This window comes from Heterodontus francisci, chromosome 9 (assembly GCF_036365525.1).
Source record: "Heterodontus francisci isolate sHetFra1 chromosome 9, sHetFra1.hap1, whole genome shotgun sequence".
NCBI classification, from domain to species: domain Eukaryota; kingdom Metazoa; phylum Chordata; class Chondrichthyes; order Heterodontiformes; family Heterodontidae; genus Heterodontus; species Heterodontus francisci.
This window is the reverse complement of record NC_090379.1, coordinates 96851121-96873140: the sequence shown is the minus strand read 5'-3', so window position 1 is coordinate 96873140 and position 22020 is coordinate 96851121.

Below are 22020 nucleotides of genomic sequence, written 5' to 3'. Positions count from 1 at the left end.
GGTTGGGGATCTCTACTCTAGGATAGAGAAAACTGAGCTGAGAACTGATAGAGCTCTTTGGGATTATAAAAGGATTTGATAGGGTAGACGCAGAGGAGAAGTTTCCACTTACGGGCAAGACCAGAACTAATGACCATAAAGATAGTCACTAATAAATCTGATAGGGAATTCAGGAGAAACTTCTTTACACAGCAGGTGTTAGAATATAAAATTCGTTACCCCAAGGAGTAGTTGAGTGGAATAGCATAGCACAGCAATAGCATAGATGTGTGAATAGCATATATGCATTCAAGGGGAAGCTAGACAAACACACGAGGGCGAAAGTAATATATGTCAATGGAGTTAGATGAAGATGGGTGAGAGGGGAGGACCATGTGGAGTATAAACACCAACATGGACCTGTTCGGCTGAATATTTCTATGCTGTAAATGCTATGTAATACTATGTAATGTTGTCTTCATTAATCCCCTTTTCTTTTATTAGAGGAAATCTTTGTGAGCAACTGGTTTAGTTTTAAGATGCTTTCCATTGCCCTCTGCTTTAATAATAACTTCTGAAACTTGATGAATGTTGGAAGCAATAGCAAACCATTAACTATACCTCTGTCTGTGTGACTTTTCGATAGAATGCCAACAAATGCACGTTTTCTCTTCATATCTCCAAAATAAAAAAAAGACAGCAAATGCTGAGTCTGAAATAAAAATATAAGATGCTGGAAATGTAGGTGTATCAACACAGCAGTCAAAGATGCCTAACTTTAACTCTGGGACTATTTCGTGCTATGTAAGTGAGAAACTCAATAACTGCTTCAGAAATGAGGCCTGGAGTATTTTAATTAATTGAAATCCTATTCTGGTCAGAAAGTTGGCAGGAATCAGCAGAAAACCAAGCAGCCCAGATGCCATCCCTGACAGCAAGTGGCAAGATAGGCTGTTGGGGCCATCCGGAAGAGTACTCATGATTGGGATGGTGGAGGGGGGAGAAACGACCTCCATGACATGGGTTGGGGGAAGGGGGTTTCGGGGGTGCCTAAGCTTTTCTTGTGGAGCCCTGAGGAGCACTCCTTCTCCTCCAGGCCTAGCTCACAAGAAAAGTAAAATAACCGACCTGTTTCGGCCTCTTCTGCCCCGGCTCCTTTCTACCACCGTCTTCACCTGGAGGGAAAGCGCTCATTGGGACGAAAGATGCTTATGTATAAAAGGACCCTGCCAGATTTTGGCAGCTGTCCTTGCTGCCTGTTCAACAGTGCAGATTAAACTCAGGAACCGTCAGGTGGCTCCAGGGCAGGTGAGTGCCCTAGGTGATTTTAACTTCCCACCTGCCAGATTTCTGCTGGGCGGGTCAGGATAAAATTGCCTGATGGACCCTTTCTTCAAATATTTCCAGTATTTTATTTAGGCTAAGATACTAAAATAATCATACAATAATGTTTGGATTATATAGCATCTTACTGCAGTGAAGCAGCTCAAAGTCATTTACCTAATGAATTACTTTGGTGCAGTAACTGTTGTTATGTAGACAAACATGGTAGCCATTCTGTAAAGACATTGTTCCACAAATGACAATGGGATGAATTTAAAAGTTTATCAATTTTTTGATGGGAGGAAGGTTGACCAGGATGCAAAGAAAACTCACTTGTTTGAATCCTGCCATGTGTTCTTTAACCTGTACCTGAACCCAGTGAGCAGGCAGACAGGATCTCAGTTTAACATCTAATCTAAGGGGTGGCATCTCCAACAATGTTGGATTCCCTTGGTACTGCACTAGAGTTTTACATTAGACCATGATGATGTAATTGAGATTCACTGACGTGCAGCCTGGATGTAGACTTGCTGACAATTGTCATTTCACACCAGGGCAATGTAACTTCAAATGGCCAATTTCCCGTTATTGAAGGAGTACACCTGAATATTTCATGATTTAACCCACTGGCAAAAATAAATTAAAGTAAGTACAGAATGTCTAGAACATACGAACATACGAATTAGGAGTAGGAGTAGGCCACTTGGCCCCTCAAGCCTGCTCCACCATTCAATAAGTTTATGGCTGAACTGATTTCGCCACATTACCACCTACCCCAGAAATTGCATAATTTTTCAGATTGGCAGTGGCTGAGCAACAGTCCTCCAACTCTGGCCTTTTCCGCAACCTTCTTCCCTTTCAACCACCATTGGTGGCAGATCCTACATCTGCCTTAAGCCTGCTCTGTGGAACACCCTCCCTAAACCCTTGCACCTCTTCACTTCTCCCTTCAGTTTTAACAATCTTCATAAAACCATCTTTGTGACAAAGTTTTGATCACCCCTCCCGATCACTCCCTCCATGGCTTGTGTCCTTCGCCTTATCTGTTTGTTTTTTTTCACTCCTCTCTATAAAGCATCTTGGGATGTTATATACATTAAATAAAACTATATAAATGTGACTTGGTCTTCCTGTTGTTCAAGCTATCTCAGCATATGTTAATTTAAAAACGAGGCATTTATTTTCTCCCAATCACCTTTCTATCTGTGAAAGCAAGCAACCTGCTCCAAGATCCCCACCAAAGCTACTCTCAGACCAGTTACTTAGTTCTGGGCCTTTGCTAAGTATTTGTTCAGTTGTGATAGCATCTCAGTGAATGGGGCCATAAGGTTTGTCTTCATTGCAACTGTCAGTGAGTTATCAACAAAACTTGCACTTACAGTTGCAAGGTACAGCTTCTTAAATATGGAAACCATCCCAAGGCACTTTTACAAGGCAATAATAAGAACAGATCATTAGTCTCGGGAAGAGAGTTTGCAAGGGATGGCTGAAGGCTCGAGTGAAAAGATGGCTTGAAAAGGTTTTTAAAAGAGGGGAGAGAAGTAGGAAGGTTTAGACAGTGAGTTGCAGAGACCAGTCCCTGGGTGACAATGGTTGGGTGAAGGCTCAGGAGAAGGCACAGCGCTGTAAGTTTGAAGACGAGGATAAGGATTTTAATTTTCATGCGTTGGTGGATGCAAAGCCAGTGTGTGTTGAGGAGGATGGGGCCAGTGGTACATTGAGCAGCACAAGATACAAGCAGCTACATGTAAGGCAGCTTGGCGCTTATGAGGTGGGGAGGAAGGTGACCAGCTGGGAGAACAATCAAGTATGGGCATGGCAAAAGCATAGATAAGCATTTCAGTAGTGGTGATGGAAGGGGGTAGATGGGATGTGGGGGGAGGGAGTGTTGTGGTGGATGCGGAGACGAGGCATTTGGGTAAGTAGAATTCAGCAATCCTGGAGAATGACAAAATATGGCGATATAGTGAGAAGGGAGAATGTTCCTGTTGTGTTTATTGATCACATTCATACATAACAGGAAGGGATAATCTTCCTGCTGCATTTATTGGTCATGTCAACACATAACAAGCAAGGAGAATCTTCCTGCTAAAATAAAAGCAAAACACTGCAGATGCTGGAAATCTGAACAGAAAGTGCTGGAAATACTCAGCAGGTCAGGCAGCACCTATGCAGAGAGAAGCAGAGTTAACATTTCAGGTCTGCAACCTTTCATCAGAACTAGCAAAGGTTAGAAAAGAATTAGGTTTTAAGAAAGTGAGGGAGCGGGGTGGAGGGGTGTTGGTGGGGAAGAAAACAAAAGAGAAGGTGTGTGATAGGGCAGAGCGCAGGAGAGATTAAATAACTAAGCCGTTCTGGGACAAAGGCAAAAAGTGTGTTAATGCTTGTGGTGAAAGACAAAGCATTAGTCCAGAGAGAATGTTAATGGCAGAATAATGAGTAGCTCTGCTCACATGAAAAACAGGCACATGTTTAAAAATAAAATAAAATAATAAAAAAATAGAAAAATATAAAAAAAAGGCCAGTCATGCTCTGAAATTGTTGTACTCAAGGTTGAGTCTGCAAGGCTGTAGAGTACCTAATCGAAAGATCAGGTGCTGCTCCTCGAGCTTGCGTTGATGTTCACTGGAACACTGCAACAGGCCAAGGGCAGACTGTGGTCATGAGAGCAGGGGGAGGTGTGTTGAAATGGCAAGCAACTGGAAGCTTAGTGTTGTGCTTTTGGAATGAGCGGAGGTGTACCGCAAAGCAGTCACCCAACCTACGTTTGGTCTCCCCAATATAGAGAAGACGGCATTGTGAGCAGTGAATACAGTATACTAAATTGAAGGAAGAACAAGTAAATCTATCCAACTCAGTCTTGCATAAATTCACACAGTCTTCATTGCTTTCTGGGAACAAAAATTTAAAAAGACTTAACAATCCTCTGAGACAAACAGATTCTCCTCATCTCCGTCTTAAAAGGCAGACCTTTTATTCTTAAACTGTGTGCCCTAGTTCTAGTCTCGCCCACAAGAGGAAACATCCTCCCAGTATCCACTCTATCATGTCCCCACAGTATCTTATATGTTTCAATAAGATAACCTCTCATTCTTCTAATATTGAGCAGGGAAAATCTTCCTGCTGTTTTTATTGATCACGTTAACACACAATGAGCAGGGAGAATCTTCCTGCTGTTTTATTGATCACGGTAACACGCAAAGAGCAGGGAGAATCTTCCTGCTGTTTATTGATCACGTTAACACGCAATGAGCAGGGAGAATCATTCTGCGGTTTTATTGATCACGTTAACACGCAATCAGCAGGTAGAATCTTCCTGCTGTTTTATTGATCACGTTAACACACAGTGAGCAGGGAGAATCTTCCTGCTGTTTTATTGATCACATTAACACACAATGAGCAGGGAGAATCTTCCTGCGGTTTTTATTGATCACATTAACACGCAATGAACAGGGAGAATATTCCTGCTGTTTTTATTGATCACGTTAACACACAATGAGCAGGGAGAATCATCCTGCGGTTTTTATTGATCACATTAACACGCAATGAGCAGGGAGAATCTTCCTGCGGTTTTTATTGATCACATTAACACACAATGAGCAGGGAGAATCTTCCTGTTGTTTTATTGATCACGTTAACACACAATGAGCAGGGAGAATCATCCTGCGGTTTTTATTGATCACATTAACACGCAATGAGCAGGGAGAATCTTCCTGCGGTTTTTATTGATCACATTAACACACAGTGAGCAGGGAGAATCTTCCTGCTGTTTTATTGATCACATTAACACACAATGAGCAGGGAGAATCATCCTGCGGTTTTATTGATCACGTTAACACGCAATGAGCAGGTAGAATATTCCTGCTGTTTTATTGATCACGTTAACACACAATGAGCAGGGAGAATCATCCTGCGGTTTTATTGATCACGTTAACACGCAATGAGCAGGGAGAATCATCCTGCGGTTTTATTGATCACGTTAACACGCAATGAGCAGGTAGAATCTTCCTGCTGTTTTATTGATCACATTAACACACAATGAGCAGGTAGAATATTCCTGCTGTTTTATTGATCACGTTAACACACAATGAGCAGGGAGAATCATCCTGCGGTTTTATTGATCACGTTGTCACACAGTGAGCAGGGAGAATCTTCCTGCTGTTTTATTGATCACGTTAACACACAATGAGCAGGGAGAATCTTCCTGCTGTTTTATTGATCACATTAACACACAATGAGCAGGGAGAATCTTCCTGCTGTTTTATTGATCACGTTAACACACAATGAGCAGGGAGAATCTTCCTGCGGTTTTTATTGATCACATTAACACACAATGAGCAGGGAGAATCATCCTGCGGTTTTTATTGATCACATTAACACACAATGAGCAGGGAGAATCATCCTGCGGTTTTATTGATCACGTTGTCACACAGTGAGCAGGGAGAATCTTCCTGCTGTTTTATTGATCACGTTAACACACAATGAGCAGGGAGAATCTTCCTGCTGTTTTATTGATCACATTAACACACAATGAGCAGGGAGAATCTTCCTGCTGTTTTATTGATCACGTTAACACACAATGAGCAGGTAGAATATTCCTGCTGTTTTATTGATCACGTTAACACACAATGAGCAGGGAGAATCTTCCTGCTGTTTTATTGATCACATTAACACACAATGAGCAGGGAGAATCTTCCTGCGGTTTTTATTGATCACGTTAACACACAATGAGCAGGGAGAATCTTCCTGCTGTTTTATTGATCACATTAACACACAATGAGCAGGGAGAATCTTCCTGCTGTTTTTATTGATCACATTAACACACAATGAGCAGGGAGAATCTTCCTGCTGTTTTTATTGATCACGTTAACACGCAAAGAGCAGGTAGAATCTTCCTGCGGTTTTATTGATCACATTAACACACAATGAGCAGGGAGAATCATCCTGCTGTTTTATTGATCACATTAACACACAATGAGCAGGGAGAATCTTCCTGCTGTTTTTATTGATCACATTAACACGCAATGAGCAGGGAGAATCTTCCTGCTGTTTTATTGATCACATTAACACACAATGAGCAGGGAGAATCTTCCTGCTGTTTTTATTGATCACATTAACACGCAATGAGCAGGGAGAATCTTCCTGCTGTTTTATTGATCACATGAACACACAATGAGCAGGGAGAATCTTCCTGCTGTTTTATTGATCACGTTAACACGCAAAGAGCAGGTAGAATCTTCCTGCGGTTTTATTGATCACATTAACACACAATGAGCAGGGAGAATCTTCCTGCTGTTTTATTGATCACGTTAACACGCAAAGAGCAGGTAGAATCTTCCTGCGGTTTTATTGATCACATTAACACACAATGAGCAGGGAGAATCTTCCTGCTGTTTTATTGATCACGTTAACACGCAAAGAGCAGGTAGAATCTTCCTGCGGTTTTATTGATCACATTAACACACAATGAGCAGGTAGAATCTTCCTGCGGTTTTATTGATCACATTAACACACAATGAGCAGGGAGAATCTTCCTGTTGCTTTTATTGATCACATTAACACACAATGAGCAGGGAGAATCTTCCTGCTGTTTTATTGATCACGTTAACACGCAAAGAGCAGGTAGAATCTTCCTGCGGTTTTATTGATCACATTAACACACAATGAGCAGGGAGAATCTTCCTGCTGTTTTTATTGATCACATTAACACACAATGAGCAGGGAGAATCTTCCTGTTGCTTTTATTGATCACGTTAACACACAATGAGCAGGTAGAATCTTCCTGCGGTTTTATTGATCACATTAACACACAATGAGCAGGGAGAATCTTCCTGTTGCTTTTATTGATCACGTTAACACACAATGAGCAGGGAGAATCTTCCTGTTGCTTTTATTGATCACATTAACACACAATGAGCAGGGAGAATCTTCCTGTTGCTTTTATTGATCACATTAACACACAATGAGCAGGGAGAATCTTCCTGCTGTTTTATTGATCACGTTAACACACAATGAGCAGGGAGAATCTTCCTGTTGCTTTTATTGATCACGTTAACACACAATGAGCAGGGAGAATCTTCCTGTTGCTTTTATTGATCACATTAACACACAATGAGCAGGGAGAATCTTCCTGCTGTTTTATTGATCACGTTAACACACAATGAGCAGGGAGAATCTTCCTGTTGCTTTTATTGATCACATTAACACGCAATGAGCAGGTAGAATCTTCCTGCGGTTTTATTGATCACATTAACACACAATGAGCAGGGAGAATCTTCCTGTTGCTTTTATTGATCACATTAACACACAATGAGCAGGGAGAACCTTCCTGCGGTTTTATTGATCACGTTAACACACAATGAGCAGGGAGAATCTTCCTGTTGCTTTTATTGATCACATTAACATACAATGAGCAGGGAGAATCTTCCTGCGGTTTTTATTGATCACGTTAACACACAATGAGCAGGTAGAATCTTCCTGCGGTTTTTATTGATCACGTTAACACACAATGAGCAGGGAGAATCATCCTGCGGTTTTATTGATCACGTTAACACGCAAAGAGCAGGGAGAATCATCCTGCGGTTTTATTGATCACGTTAACACACAATGAGCAGGGAGAATCTTCCTGCTGTTTTATTGATCACATTAACACACAATGAGCAGGGAGAATCTTCCTGCTGTTTTATTGATCACGTTAACACACAATGAGCAGGGAGAATCTTCCTGTTGCTTTTATTGATCACGTTAACACACAATGAGCAGGGAGAATCTTCCTGCTGTTTTTATTGATCACGTTAACACGCAATGAGCAGGTAGAATCTTCCTGCTGTTTTATTGATCACGTTAACACACAATGAGCAGGGAGAATCTTCCTGCTGTTTTATTGATCACATTAACACACAATGAGCAGGGAGAATCTTCCTGCTGTTTTATTGATCACATTAACACACAATGAGCAGGGAGAATCTTCCTGCTGTTTTATTGATCACGTTAACACACAATGAGCAGGGAGAATCTTCCTGCTGTTTTATTGATCACGTTAACACACAATGAGCAGGGAGAATCTTCCTGCTGTTTTATTGATCACATTAACACACAATGAGCAGGGAGAATCTTCCTGCTGTTTTATTGATCACGTTAACACACAATGAGCAGGGAGAATCTTCCTGCTGTTTTATTGATCACATTAACACACAATGAGCAGGGAGAATCTTCCTGCTGTTTTATTGATCACATTAACACACAATGAGCAGGGAGAATCTTCCTGCGGTTTTTATTGATCACATTAACACACAATGAGCAGGGAGAATCATCCTGCGGTTTTATTGATCACGTTAACACGCAATGAGCAGGGAGAATCTTCCTGCGGTTTTTATTGATCACATTAACACACAATGAGCAGGGAGAACCTTCCTGCTGTTTTATTGATCACATTAACACACAATGAGCAGGGAGAATCTTCCTGTTGTTTTATTGATCACGTTAACACACAATGAGCAGGGAGAATCTTCCTGCTGTTTTATTGATCACATTAAGACACAATGAGCAGGGAGAATCTTCCTGCGGTTTTTATTGATCACATTAACACACAATGAGCAGGGAGAATCATCCTGCGGTTTTATTGATCACGTTAACACGCAATGAGCAGGGAGAATCTTCCTGCGGTTTTTATTGACAACATTAACACACAATGAGCAGGGAGAATCTTCCTGCGGTTTTTATTGATCACATTAACACACAATGAGCAGGTAGAATCATCCTGCGGTTTTTATTGATCACATTAACACGCAATGAGCAGGGAGAATCTTCCTGCGGTTTTTATTGATCACATTAACACACAATGAGCAGGGAGAATCATCCTGCGGTTTTATTGATCACGTTAACACGCAATGAGCAGGGAGAATCTTCCTGCGGTTTTTATTGATCACATTAACACACAATGAGCAGGGAGAATCTTCCTGCGGTTTTTATTGATCACGTTAACACACAATGAGCAGGGAGAATCATCCTGCGGTTTTATTGATCACGTTAACGCGCAATGAGCAGGGAGAATCTTCCTGCTGTTTTATTGATCACGTTAACACACAATGAGCAGGGAGAATCTTCCTGCGGTTTTTATTGATCACATTAACACACAATGAGCAGGGAGAATCTTCCTGCTGTTTTATTGATCACGTTAACACACAATGAGCAGGTAGAATATTCCTGCTGTTTTATTGATCACATTAACACGCAATGAGCAGGGAGAACCTTCCTGCGGTTTTATTGATCACGTTGACACACAATGAGCAGGGAGAATCTTCCTGCGGTTTTTATTGATCACGTTAACACACAATGAGCAGGGAGAATCATCCTGCGGTTTTATTGATCACGTTAACACGCAATGAGCAGGGAGAATCTTCCTGCTGTTTTATTGATCACGTTAACACACAATGAGCAGGGAGAATCATCCTGCGGTTTTATTGATCACGTTGTCACACAATGAGCAGGGAGAATCTTCCTGCTGTTTTATTGATCACATTAACACACAATGAGCAGGGAGAATCTTCCTGCGGTTTTTATTGATCACATTAACACACAATGAGCAGGGAGAATCTTCCTGCTGTTTTATTGATCACATTAACACACAATGAGCAGGGAGAATCTTCCTGCGGTTTTTATTGATCACATTAACACACAATGAGCAGGGAGAACCTTCCTGCGGTTTTATTGATCACGTTGACACACAATGAGCAGGGAGAATCTTCCTGCGGTTTTTATTGATCACATTAACACACAATGAGCAGGTAGAATCTTCCTGCTGTTTTATTGATCACGTTGACACACAATGAGCAGGTAGAATATTCCTGCGGTTTTATTGATCACTTTAACACACAATGAGCAGGGAGAATCTTCCTGTTGCTTTTATTGATCACATTGACACACAATGAGCAGGGAGAATCTTCCTGCTGTTTTATTGATCACATTAACACACAATGAGCAGGGAGAACCTTCCTGCGGTTTTATTGATCACGTTAACACACAATGAGCAGGGAGAATCTTCCTGCTGTTTTATTGATCACATTAACACACAATGAGCAGGGAGAATCATCCTGCGGTTTTATTGATCACGTTAACACGCAATGAGCAGGTAGAATATTCCTGCTGTTTTATTGATCACGTTAACACACAATGAGCAGGTAGAATATTCCTGCTGTTTTATTGATCACGTTAACACACAATGAGCAGGGAGAATCTTCCTGCGGTTTTTATTGATCACGTTAACACACAATGAGCAGGGAGAATCTTCCTGCTGTTTTATTGATCACATTAACACACAATGAGCAGGGAGAATCATCCTGCGGTTTTATTGATCACGTTAACACGCAATGAGCAGGGAGAATCTTCCTGCTGTTTTATTGATCACGTTAACACACAATGAGCAGGGAGAATCATCCTGCGGTTTTATTGATCACGTTGTCACACAGTGAGCAGGGAGAATATTCCTGCTGTTTTATTGATCACGTTAACACACAATGAGCAGGGAGAATCTTCCTGCGGTTTTTATTGATCACGTTAACACACAATGAGCAGGGAGAATCATCCTGCGGTTTTATTGATCACGTTAACGCGCAATGAGCAGGGAGAATCTTCCTGCTGTTTTATTGATCACGTTAACACACAATGAGCAGGGAGAATCTTCCTGCGGTTTTTATTGATCACATTAACACACAATGAGCAGGGAGAATCTTCCTGCTGTTTTATTGATCACGTTAACACACAATGAGCAGGTAGAATATTCCTGCTGTTTTATTGATCACATTAACACGCAATGAGCAGGGAGAACCTTCCTGCGGTTTTATTGATCACGTTGACACACAATGAGCAGGGAGAATCTTCCTGCGGTTTTTATTGATCACGTTAACACACAATGAGCAGGGAGAATCATCCTGCGGTTTTATTGATCACGTTAACACGCAATGAGCAGGGAGAATCTTCCTGCTGTTTTATTGATCACGTTAACACACAATGAGCAGGGAGAATCATCCTGCGGTTTTATTGATCACGTTGTCACACAATGAGCAGGGAGAATCTTCCTGCTGTTTTATTGATCACATTAACACACAATGAGCAGGGAGAATCTTCCTGCGGTTTTTATTGATCACATTAACACACAATGAGCAGGGAGAATCTTCCTGCTGTTTTATTGATCACATTAACACACAATGAGCAGGGAGAATCTTCCTGCGGTTTTTATTGATCACATTAACACACAATGAGCAGGGAGAACCTTCCTGCGGTTTTATTGATCACGTTGACACACAATGAGCAGGGAGAATCTTCCTGCGGTTTCTATTGATCACATTAACACACAATGAGCAGGTAGAATCTTCCTGCTGTTTTATTGATCACGTTGACACACAATGAGCAGGTAGAATATTCCTGCGGTTTTATTGATCACTTTAACACACAATGAGCAGGGAGAATCTTCCTGTTGCTTTTATTGATCACATTAACACACAATGAGCAGGGAGAATCTTCCTGCTGTTTTATTGATCACATTAACACACAATGAGCAGGGAGAACCTTCCTGCGGTTTTATTGATCACGTTAACACACAATGAGCAGGGAGAATCTTCCTGCTGTTTTATTGATCACATTAACACACAATGAGCAGGGAGAATCATCCTGCGGTTTTATTGATCACGTTAACACGCAATGAGCAGGTAGAATATTCCTGCTGTTTTATTGATCACGTTAACACACAATGAGCAGGTAGAATATTCCTGCTGTTTTATTGATCACGTTAACACACAATGAGCAGGGAGAATCTTCCTGCGGTTTTTATTGATCACGTTAACACACAATGAGCAGGGAGAATCTTCCTGCTGTTTTATTGATCACATTAACACACAATGAGCAGGGAGAATCATCCTGCGGTTTTATTGATCACGTTAACACGCAATGAGCAGGGAGAATCTTCCTGCTGTTTTATTGATCACGTTAACACACAATGAGCAGGGAGAATCATCCTGTGGTTTTATTGATCACGTTGTCACACAGTGAGCAGGGAGAATATTCCTGCTGTTTTATTGATCACATTAACACACAATGAGCAGGGAGAATCTTCCTGCTGTTTTATTGATCACATTAACACACAATGAGCAGGGAGAATCATCCTGCGGTTTTATTGATCACGTTGTCACACAATGAGCAGGGAGAATCTTCCTGCTGTTTTTATTGATCACATTAACACACAATGAGCAGGTAGAATCTTCCTGCTGTTTTATTGATCACATTAACACACAATGAGCAGGGAGAATCTTCCTGCTGTTTTTATTGATCACGTTGTCACACAGTGAGCAGGGAGAATCTTCCTGCTGTTTTATTGATCACATTAACACACAATGAGCAGGGAGAATCTTCCTGCGGTTTTATTGATCACGTTGTCACACAATGAGCAGGGAGAATCTTCCTGCTGTTTTTATTGATCACGTTGTCACACAGTGAGGAGGGAGAATCTTCCTGCTGTTTTATTGATCACATTAACGCACAATGAGCAGGGAGAATCTTCCTGCGGTTTTTATTGATCACATTAACACACAATGAGCAGGGAGAATCATCCTGCGGTTTTATTGATCACGTTAACACGCAATGAGCAGGTAGAATATTCCTGCTGTTTTATTGATCACGTTAACACACAATGAGCAGGGAGAATCTTCCTGCGGTTTTTATTGATCACATTAACACACAATGAGCAGGGAGAATCTTCCTGCTGTTTTATTGATCACGCTAACACACAATGAGCAGGTAGAATATTCCTGCTGTTTTATTGATCACATTAACACGCAATGAGCAGGGAGAACCTTCCTGCGGTTTTATTGATCACGTTGACACACAATGAGCAGGTAGAATATTCCTGCGGTTTTATTGATCACGTTAACACACAATGAGCAGGGAGAATCTTCCTGTTGCTTTTATTGATCACATTAACACACAATGAGCAGGGAGAATCTTCCTGCTGTTTTATTGATCACATTAACACACAATGAGCAGGGAGAACCTTCCTGCGGTTTTATTGATCACGTTAACACACAATGAGCAGGGAGAATCTTCCTGCTGTTTTATTGATCACATTAACACACAATGAGCAGGGAGAATCATCCTGCGGTTTTATTGATCACGTTAACACGCAATGAGCAGGTAGAATATTCCTGCTGTTTTATTGATCACGTTAACACACAATGAGCAGGTAGAATATTCCTGCTGTTTTATTGATCACGTTAACACACAATGAGCAGGGAGAATCTTCCTGCGGTTTTTATTGATCACGTTAACACACAATGAGCAGGGAGAATCTTCCTGCTGTTTTATTGATCACATTAACACACAATGAGCAGGGAGAATCATCCTGCGGTTTTATTGATCACGTTAACACGCAATGAGCAGGGAGAATCTTCCTGCTGTTTTATTGATCACGTTAACACACAATGAGCAGGGAGAATCATCCTGCGGTTTTATTGATCACGTTGTCACACAGTGAGCAGGGAGAATATTCCTGCTGTTTTATTGATCACATTAACACACAATGAGCAGGGAGAATCTTCCTGCTGTTTTATTGATCACATTAACACACAATGAGCAGGGAGAATCATCCTGCGGTTTTATTGATCACGTTGTCACACAATGAGCAGGGAGAATCTTCCTGCTGTTTTTATTGATCACATTAACACACAATGAGCAGGTAGAATCTTCCTGCTGTTTTATTGATCACATTAACACACAATGAGCAGGGAGAATCTTCCTGCTGTTTTTATTGATCACGTTGTCACACAGTGAGCAGGGAGAATCTTCCTGCTGTTTTATTGATCACATTAACACACAATGAGCATGGAGAATCTTCCTGCGGTTTTATTGATCACGTTGTCACACAATGAGCAGGGAGAATCTTCCTGCTGTTTTTATTGATCACGTTGTCACACAGTGAGCAGGGAGAATCTTCCTGCTGTTTTATTGATCACATTAACACACAATGAGCAGGGAGAATCTTCCTGCGGTTTTTATTGATCACATTAACACACAATGAGCAGGGAGAATCTTCCTGCTGTTTTATTGATCACATTAACACACAATGAGCAGGGAGAATCTTCCTGCGGTTTTATTGATCACGTTGACACACAATGAGCAGGGAGAATCTTCCTGCGGTTTCTATTGATCACATTAACACACAATGAGCAGGTAGAATCTTCCTGCTGTTTTATTGATCACGTTGACACACAATGAGCAGGTAGAATATTCCTGCGGTTTTATTGATCACTTTAACACACAATGAGCAGGGAGAATCTTCCTGTTGCTTTTATTGATCACATTAACACACAATGAGCAGGGAGAATCTTCCTGCTGTTTTATTGATCACATTAACACACAATGAGCAGGGAGAACCTTCCTGCAGTTTTATTGATCACGTTAACACACAATGAGCAGGGAGAATCTTCCTGCTGTTTTATTGATCACATTAACACACAATGAGCAGGGAGAATCATCCTGCGGTTTTATTGATCACGTTAACACGCAATGAGCAGGGAGAATCTTCCTGCTGTTTTATTGATCACGTTAACACACAATGAGCAGGGAGAATCATCCTGCGGTTTTATTGATCACGTTGTCACACAGTGAGCAGGGAGAATATTCCTGCTGTTTTATTGATCACATTAACACACAATGAGCAGGGAGAATCTTCCTGCTGTTTTATTGATCACATTAACACACAATGAGCAGGGAGAATCATCCTGCGGTTTTATTGATCACGTTGTCACACAATGAGCAGGGAGAATCTTCCTGCTGTTTTTATTGATCACATTAACACACAATGAGCAGGTAGAATCTTCCTGCTGTTTTATTGATCACATTAACACACAATGAGCAGGGAGAATCTTCCTGCTGTTTTTATTGATCACGTTGTCACACAGTGAGCAGGGAGAATCTTCCTGCTGTTTTATTGATCACATTAACACACAATGAGCAGGGAGAATCTTCCTGCGGTTTTATTGATCACGTTGTCACACAATGAGCAGGGAGAATCTTCCTGCTGTTTTTATTGATCACGTTGTCACACAGTGAGGAGGGAGAATCTTCCTGCTGTTTTATTGATCACATTAACACACAATGAGCAGGGAGAATCTTCCTGCGGTTTTTATTGATCACATTAACACACAATGAGCAGGGAGAATCTTCCTGCTGTTTTATTGATCACATTAACGCACAATGAGCAGGGAGAATCTTCCTGCGGTTTTTATTGATCACATTAACACACAATGAGCAGGGAGAATCATCCTGCGGTTTTATTGATCACGTTAACACGCAATGAGCAGGTAGAATATTCCTGCTGTTTTATTGATCACGTTAACACACAATGAGCAGGGAGAATCTTCCTGCGGTTTTTATTGATCACATTAACACACAATGAGCAGGGAGAATCTTCCTGCTGTTTTATTGATCACGCTAACACACAATGAGCAGGTAGAATATTCCTGCTGTTTTATTGATCACATTAACACGCAATGAGCAGGGAGAACCTTCCTGCGGTTTTATTGATCACGTTGACACACAATGAGCAGGTAGAATATTCCTGCGGTTTTATTGATCACGTTAACACACAATGAGCAGGGAGAATCTTCCTGTTGCTTTTATTGATCACATTAACACACAATGAGCAGGGAGAATCTTCCTGCTGTTTTATTGATCACATTAACACACAATGAGCAGGGAGAACCTTCCTGCGGTTTTATTGATCACGTTAACACACAATGAGCAGGGAGAATCTTCCTGCTGTTTTATTGATCACATTAACACACAATGAGCAGGGAGAATCATCCTGCGGTTTTATTGATCACGTTAACACGCAATGAGCAGGTAGAATATTCCTGCTGTTTTATTGATCACGTTAACACACAATGAGCAGGTAGAATATTCCTGCTGTTTTATTGATCACGTTAACACACAATGAGCAGGGAGAATCTTCCTGCGGTTTTTATTGATCACGTTAACACACAATGAGCAGGGAGAATCTTCCTGCTGTTTTATTGATCACATTAACACACAATGAGCAGGGAGAATCATCCTGCGGTTTTATTGATCACGTTAACACGCAATGAGCAGGGAGAATCTTCCTGCTGTTTTATTGATCACGTTAACACACAATGAGCAGGGAGAATCATCCTGCGGTTTTATTGATCACGTTGTCACACAGTGAGCAGGGAGAATATTCCTGCTGTTTTATTGATCACATTAACACACAATGAGCAGGGAGAATCTTCCTGCTGTTTTATTGATCACATTAACACACAATGAGCAGGGAGAATCATCCTGCGGTTTTATTGATCACGTTGTCACACAATGAGCAGGGAGAATCTTCCTGCTGTTTTTATTGATCACATTAACACACAATGAGCAGGTAGAATCTTCCTGCTGTTTTATTGATCACATTAACACACAATGAGCAGGGAGAATCTTCCTGCTGTTTTTATTGATCACGTTGTCACACAGTGAGCAGGGAGAATCTTCCTGCTGTTTTATTGATCACATTAACACACAATGAGCATGGAGAATCTTCCTGCGGTTTTATTGATCACGTTGTCACACAATGAGCAGGGAGAATCTTCCTGCTGTTTTTATTGATCACGTTGTCACACAGTGAGCAGGGAGAATCTTCCTGCTGTTTTATTGATCACATTAACACACAATGAGCAGGGAGAATCTTCCTGCGGTTTTTATTGATCACATTAACACACAATGAGCAGGGAGAATCTTCCTGCTGTTTTATTGATCACATTAACACACAATGAGCAGGGAGAATCTTCCTGCGGTTTTTATTGATCACATTAACACACAATGAGCAGGGAGAATCATCCTGCGGTTTTATTGATCACGTTAACACGCAATGAGCAGGTAGAATATTCCTGCTGTTTTATTGATCACGTTAACACACAATGAGCAGGGAGAATCTTCCTGCGGTTTTTATTGATCACATTAACACACAATGAGCAGGGAGAATCTTCCTGCTGTTTTATTGATCACGTTAACACACAATGAGCAGGTAGAATATTCCTGCTGTTTTATTGATCACATTAACACGCAATGAGCAGGGAGAACCTTCCTGCGGTTTTATTGATCACGTTGACACACAATGAGCAGGGAGAATCTTCCTGCTGTTTTATTGATCACATTAACACACAATGAGCAGGGAGAATCTTCCTGCGGTTTTTATTGATCACGTTAACACAGAGTGAGCAGGGAGAATCTTCCTGCTGTTTTATTGATCACGTTAACACGCAATGAGCAGGGAGAATCTTCCTGCTGTTTTATTGATCACGTTAACACACAATGAGCAGGGAGAATCTTCCTGCTGTTTTATTGATCACGTTGTCACACAGTGAGCAGGGAGAATCTTCCTGCTGTTTTATTGATCACATTAACACACAATGAGCAGGGAGAATCTTCCTGCGGTTTTTATTGATCACGTTAGCACACAATGAGCAGGGAGAATCATCCTGCGGTTTTATTGATCACGTTGTCACACAGTGAGCAGGTCGAATCTTCCTGCTGTTTTATTGATCACATTAACACACAATGAGCAGGGAGAATCTTCCTGCTGTTTTATTGATCACATTAACACACAATGAGCAGGGAGAATCATCCTGCGGTTTTATTGATCACGTTGTCACACAATGAGCAGGGAGAATATTCCTGCTGTTTTATTGATCACATTAACACACAATGAGCAGGGAGAATCTTCCTGCTGTTTTATTGATCACATTAACACACAATGAGCAGGGAGAATCATCCTGCGGTTTTATTGATCACGTTGTCACACAATGAGCAGGGAGAATCTTCCTGCTGTTTTTATTGATCACATTAACACACAATGAGCAGGTAGAATCTTCCTGCTGTTTTATTGATCACATTAACACACAATGAGCAGGGAGAATCTTCCTGCTGTTTTTATTGATCACGTTGTCACACAGTGAGCAGGGAGAATCTTCCTGCTGGTTTATTGATCACATTAACACACAATGAGCAGGGAGAATCTTCCTGCGGTTTTTATTGATCACATTAACACACAATGAGCAGGGAGAATCTTCCTGCTGTTTTATTGATCACATTAACACACAATGAGCAGGGAGAATCTTCCTGCGGTTTTTATTGATCACATTAACACACAATGAGCAGGGAGAATCATCCTGCGGTTTTATTGATCACATTAACACACAATGAGCAGGGAGAATCTTCCTGCTGTTTTATTGATCACATTAACACACAATGAGCAGGGAGAATCTTCCTGCGGTTTTTATTGATCACGTTAACACGCAATGAGCAGGTAGAATATTCCTGCTGTTTTATTGATCACGTTAACACACAATGAGCAGGGCGAATCTTCCTGCGGTTTTTATTGATCACATTAAGACACAATGAGCAGGTAGAATATTCCTGCTGTTTTATTGATCACATTAACACGCAATGAGCAGGGAGAACCTTCCTGCGGTTTTATTGATCACGTTGACACACAATGAGCAGGGAGAATCTTCCTGCGGTTTTTATTGATCACATTAACACACAATGAGCAGCGAGAATCTTCCTGCTGTTTTATTGATCACGTTGACACACAATGAGCAGGTAGAATATTCCTGCGGTTTTATTGATCACGTTAACACACAATGAGCAGGGAGAATCTTCCTGTTGCTTTTATTGATCACATTAACACACAATGAGCAGGGAGAATCTTCCTGCTGTTTTATTGATCACATTAACACACAATGAGCAGGGAGAACCTTCCTGCGGTTTTATTGATCACGTTAACACACAATGAGCAGCGAGAATCTTCCTGTTGCTTTTATTGATCACGTTAACACACAATGAGCAGGGAGAATCTTCCTGCTGTTTTTATTGATCACATTAACACACAATGAGCAGGTAGAATCTTCCTGCTGTTTTTATTGATCACGTTAACACACAATGAGCAGGGAGAATCTTCCTGCTGTTTTTATTGATCACATTAACACACAATGAGCAGGTAGAATCTTCCTGCTGTTTTTATTGATCACGTTAACACACAATGAGCAGGTAGAATCTTCCTGCTGTTTTTATTGATCACGTTAACACGCAATGAGCAGGGAGAATCTTCCTGCTGTTTTTATTGATCACGTTAACACGCAAAGAGCAGGGAGAATCTTCCTGCTGTTTTTATTGATCACGTTAACACACAATGAGCAGGGAGAATCTTCCTGCTGTTTTTATTGATCACATTAACACACAATGAGCAGGGAGAATCTTCCTGCTGTTTTTATTGATCACATTAACACACAATGAGCAGGGAGAATCTTCCTGCTGTTTTTATTGATCACATTAACACACAATGAGCAGGGAGAATCTTCCTGCTGTTTTTATTGATCACGTTAACACACAATGAGCATGGAGAATCTTCCTGCTGTTTTTATTGATCACGTTAACACACAATGAGCAGGGAGAATCTTCCTGCTGTTTTTATTGATCACATTAACACACAATGAGCAGGGAGAATCTTCCTGCTGTTTTATTGATCACATTAACACGCAATGAGCAGGGAGAATCTTCCTGCTGTTTTTATTGATCACGTTAACACACAATGAGTAGGGAGAATATTCCTGCTGTTTTATTGATCACGTTAACACGCAAAGAGCAGGGAGAATCATCCTGCGGTTTTATTGATCACGTTAACACGCAATGAGCAGGGAGAATCTTCCTGCTGTTTTATTGATCACATTAACACACAATGAGCAGGGAGAATCTTCCTGCTGTTTTATTGATCACGTTAACACACAATGAGCAGGGAGAATCTTCCTGTTGCTTTTATTGATCACGTTAACACACAATGAGCAGGGAGAATCTTCCTGCTGTTTTATTGATCACGTTAACACGCAATGAGCAGGGAGAATCTTCCTGCTGTTTTATTGATCACGTTAACACGCAATGAGCAGGGAGAATCTTCCTGCTGTTTTTATTGATCACGTTAACACACAATGAGCAGGGAGCATCTTCCTGCGGTTTTATTGATCACGTTAACACGCAATGAGCAGGTAGAATCTTCCTGCTGTTTTATTGATCACGTTAACACGCAATGAGCAGGGAGAATCTTCCTGCTGTTTTATTGAGCACATTAACACACAATGAGCAGGGAGAATCTTCCTGCTGTTTTATTGATCACGTTAACACGCAATGAGCAGGGAGAATCATCCTGCGGTTTTATTGATCACGTTAACACACAATGAGCAGGTAGAATATTCCTGCTGTTTTATTGATCACATTAACTCACAATGAGCGGGTAGAATATTCCTGCTGTTTTATTGATCACGTTAACACACAATGAGCAGGGAGAATCTTCCTGCTGTTTTCTTGATCACATTAACACACAATGAGCAGGGAGAATCATCCTGCGGTTTTATTCATCACGTTAACACGCAATGAGCAGGTAGAATATTCCTGCTGTTTTATTGATCACGTTAACACACAATGAGCAGGGAGAATCTTCCTGCGGTTTTTATTGATCACGTTAACACACAATGAGCAGGGAGAATCATCCTGCGGTTTTATTGATCACGTTAACACGCAATGAGCAGGTAGAATCTTCCTGCTGTTTTATTGATCACGTTAACACGCAATGAGCAGGTAGAATCTTCCTGCTGTTTTATTGATCACGTTAACACGCAATGAGCAGGGAGAATCTTCCTGCTGTTTTATTGATCACGTTAACACGCAATGAGCAGGGAGAATCTTCCTGCTGTTTTTATTGATCACGTTAACACACAATGAGCAGGGAGCATCTTCCTGCGGTTTTATTGATCACGTTAACACGCAATGAGCAGGTAGAATCTTCCTGCTGTTTTATTGATCACGTTAACACGCAATGAGCAGGGAGAATCTTCCTGCTGTTTTATTGATCACATTAACACACAATGAGCAGGGAGAATCTTCCTGCTGTTTTATTGATCACGTTAACACGCAATGAGCAGGGAGAATCATCCTGCGGTTTTATTGATCACGTTAACACACAATGAGCAGGTAGAATATTCCTGCTGTTTTATTGATCACATTAACTCACAATGAGCGGGTAGAATATTCCTGCTGTTTTATTGATCACGTTAACACACAATGAGCAGGGAGAATCTTCCTGCTGTTTTCTTGATCACATTAACACACAATGAGCAGGGAGAATCATCCTGCGGTTTTATTCATCACGTTAACACGCAATGAGCAGGTAGAATATTCCTGCTGTTTTATTGATCACGTTAACACACAATGAGCAGGGAGAATCTTCCTGCGGTTTTTATTGATCACGTTAACACACAATGAGCAGGGAGAATCATCCTGCGGTTTTATTGATCACGTTAACACGCAATGAGCAGGTAGAATCTTCCTGCTGTTTTATTGATCACGTTAACACACAATGAGCAGGGAGATTCTTACTGCGGTTTTATTGATCACGTTGTCACACAGTCAGCAGGGAGAATCTTCCTGCTGTTTTATTGATCACGTTAACACACAATGAGCAGGGAGAATCTTCCTGCTGTTTTATTGATCACATTAACACACAATGAGCAGGGAGAATCTTCCTGCGGTTTAATGATCACGTTGTCACACAGTGAGCAGGCAGAATCTTCCTGCTGTTTTATTGATCACGTTAACACGCAATGAGCAGGTGGAATA